The sequence below is a fragment of the Apis dorsata genome, unplaced genomic scaffold, assembly GCF_000469605.1.
Source record: "Apis dorsata unplaced genomic scaffold, Apis dorsata 1.3 scaffold_389, whole genome shotgun sequence".
NCBI classification, from domain to species: domain Eukaryota; kingdom Metazoa; phylum Arthropoda; class Insecta; order Hymenoptera; family Apidae; genus Apis; species Apis dorsata.
Genome location: NW_006263650.1, coordinates 34,316 through 37,731, shown reverse-complemented (window position 1 = coordinate 37,731; position 3,416 = coordinate 34,316). Strand labels below are relative to the sequence as shown.

Sequence of the window (3,416 nt, the reverse complement as noted above, 5' to 3'; positions counted from 1 at the left end):
AGAGAGAGAGAGAGAGAGAGAGAGAGAGAGAGAGAGGGAGAAAAGGTGGGGGAAAAAAATAACGGTGAAAGATATGGCGGAGAGCGGACTGTCCGTTGTCTCGAATTCTATTCTAAAACTCTCAATTACAAATAGACAAATTATATGTTATTCCTTGCAAATGGAATACTCGTTGATCCAGTGATCCATTCGCGAGAAAAATTTTTCGCGAGACCGATTGATTCTCGAGGATCTGTTCCAACTGAACAGAAAGAAAAAGAGAGAAGAGAAATGGAAAAATAAGAGGAGAGGGAAGGAAAAAGATGGGGAAACAGCGAGCTCTTTCTTACACACAGGGTAATTATCGTCGTTAATTTCGGATGGGAAGATAGAAAGGTCGTCCAGATTGCTGAAGCGGAACAGTTTTTCCTCTGCTCGTCCTTCCCCGCGCGTAAACAGCGTCGTGGACGAAGGGAGGGGAGGGATCTTTAAGCGGCTTAAGAATATTTGCCAAACTACGACGAACGTTTCTTTCAACGCGCTTCCTACGAGACGTCGCTTCACGCCACGTCCTTCGTTATTCCTTTCGAGATAAAGAGTGCGATCTTTTTCGTTCGAGAGAATTGTCCGAACGGATAAGAAATATTTATCTCGAACTTTTTCCCACTATTCACTCAAAAATTTTCTTGAGAATTTTGTTGAGAAATAATTTTCAACTCGAAAAATTAATTATCCGAGGCGAGTTCCGTGATACTAGGCGTTACAAAATAGACAGATCTTTCGTTCCTTCTTCCTTCTTTTTCCTTCCCATTCGCTTATTCGAATGGATGGACGGAGAGGGGAGATTTTTTTGGAACATTTCCAACATACACACATACACACTACACACACACAGGGCGAACTCAAAACAACGGAGGCCATTAAAATCTACGGATTGCTCTTTGCTCCTTTTGAAAAGTCTGCCTCGTGGAAACGACAATTTCACGGGATAATAAAAGTTGGAAAAAGTTGCGTGCCTGGGAAACTGATGCGTCGTTAATGGTGCTCGATGCTCGCGCTCGCCGTGTGTACCTTTCCCTCTGTCGTATCGGCGAGAAATGATTCGTTCCACGGGCGCACCAAGTGTTGACCTTTGTTAGGCGTCGTCTCTCGTATTAATGTTTTCGTTTCTTGCTTCGCGTATTAATGTTGTCGATCGAGGCGAAAACAAAAGTGAATTTGTAATATTTATAGCGTTTCGATTATTACTTTTCTCTTTTCTTTTTTTGATTTTATTTTAAAAAGTGAGAATATAATAATTTTACTTTGATAATAATAATAATATAAATTATTATTATTATTATTATATAAATATAAATATATATAAATATAATAATAAATTATTAAAATATCGTGCATTTGTTGTTTTATTTGTATAAAAGATAGTGAGAATTTTTATTTTCCAAGGTTATCTCCTTCTTGAAAACTGAGATAATATATATATTCTTTTTAAGAAAAATCGAAATCTTGTTTCGAAATCTTGATTCTCGTTCGCTGTTGTGAAATTTTAGCACTTGATCGAATCCAATCGGATTTTTAATTGGGAAAGAAAGTTGCAGTGGGACGAATTCGAAGAAATTCGAGTTTGAAAATTCGTTTAAGAAAAAAAAAAGGAGGAGGAAGGGGGAATGGGGGTTTTAGCAAGGAAAAGAAACTGGATTTACGTTTGGGCGTGAGCGCGAATTCGAGGCATGAATATTTATAAGATGGAAGTTAATTGGAAAAGCTTGCTCGTTGTATCGCGAAAGTAATGCCCTGTCGAGATAATATCTATCTAAGGACGAAGTTAAAAAACTTCTCTGGCCGTGTGTTTACCCGATTTATATCGTTCAAAGTACAAGTTTTAATGGAGAGGAGGAGGATTAATAATAATTAATCGAGTTAATAATCTGTGGTTATTTAACTTCTTAACTGACCACCTCCATTTTACCACTATCGGGTAAAAAAATTTAGATTTATCGCTATCGTTTCATTAATTTGATTTATAAACGGATACGGCGGCCATATCGTAATTACGTTTTCGATAATCTAAATGAAATCGTTGCTTTTCAAAACGAACCTAATCGAGCAATACTTATTTATCTCGTAATAACGTGAAAATTTATTGATTCTTTTTTTTTCGAAAAAAACCCAGCGATGGAGAAAATTTAATAGTTGAAATCACGAATAAAGTTACTTTGATAATTTATCGTTCGAAACGTAATAATAATTGCGAATATTATATGAGAATAGTTACGAATAAAAACGTTGTTCGAGCATTTTAATAAGTGGTTAAAATAAGTTTATTCGATAATGTTTTTAATACATTGCCTCTGATTGCATTTAATTTAACTGCAAAGAAATATTATTTTACAATAATGATAGATACAGAGAATTCATTAATTTTTCTTCTTTTTCAATTTTATCGACGATAATTCGATCGAAAAAAATATTGTAAATTTATTCAGTTACGTACGTATCGTTGTGTATCGAAATTATAGACAGTCTAACAAAATGGCTAGCGTTTATACGAAAATGATAAAACAAACGATGGAAATGTTAAGAACCGTATTGCCCTCGCGGTTACTCCTTCGATAATAAACATCGGGCAGGCGATGATTTCATCGAAATTACCGACTTCGTTAATAATAAAACTGCACTGTCTCGAAAAATAATCGAACACTGTATATTTTCACTCGAAGAGAGAAAGAGAAAGAGAGAGAGAGAAAAAAAAAGTATCGAATTTGTCGAATTTCCTTCATTTCAAGAAACAAAAAAAAAGAAACTTATTAAAACTTATTAAACGATATACAATCCCTTTATATTCCTTTAAAAGAACAATTTTCTCTCGAAAATTGATTGGAGAGTGAACAGAGTTCCCTTATTCGTTTATTCGTCTACACTTCCTTTTCAAGAAAAGAAAAGAAAAGAAAAGAAAAGAAATACATAAGAGAAAGAAACATGGTATAAAACAACGTTGACCCAATTGGAGAACGGGCGACAAAAATTCCAGCCGGGCTGTATTCAGGTGCACGACGCAAACAAACCCATTACTTTAAAATAATGTAAAATCTTATTTTCCCCTTGCTGGTAACAAAACTCGTTATGAGGAGAAATAGGTCGAGTCGGAATCCGCGGAATGCCAGCCGAGGAAAAAGGAATCATCCAAGAAGGTCGGCTTCTGCCGACATAAAATACGGCAAAAATCGATGATGGACGCGTGGAAAATTAAAAAAAAAAAAGATCGCGTCACCGAAGGCTGCCTCGGTCGGTATTATCGGTCGAGGTATTTCCAGATTTTATTTAACTATCCCACTACGCCCCCCTTCCCTCCCATCACTCCTTTCTATACAACGGTTTCCCCTGTAGACGATAACGTGAGAATTACCGGCTGCTCCGCAGAGACAACGTTGTTGTAC

At 36.2% G+C, this 3,416-nt stretch overlaps 1 long non-coding RNA gene across 1 annotated transcript in view; it reads right to left on the bottom strand.

The window, feature by feature from the left end:
- Positions 1-2,733, bottom strand: part of LOC116186032 — a 10,932-nt gene extending 8,199 nt beyond the window's left edge. Inside the window, exon 1 of the long non-coding RNA XR_004150951.1 lies at positions 2,694-2,733. This is a non-coding gene — a long non-coding RNA (uncharacterized LOC116186032). The remainder of the gene's footprint in view (positions 1-2,693) is intronic.
- Between the last annotated feature and the right edge of the window lie 683 nt (positions 2,734-3,416).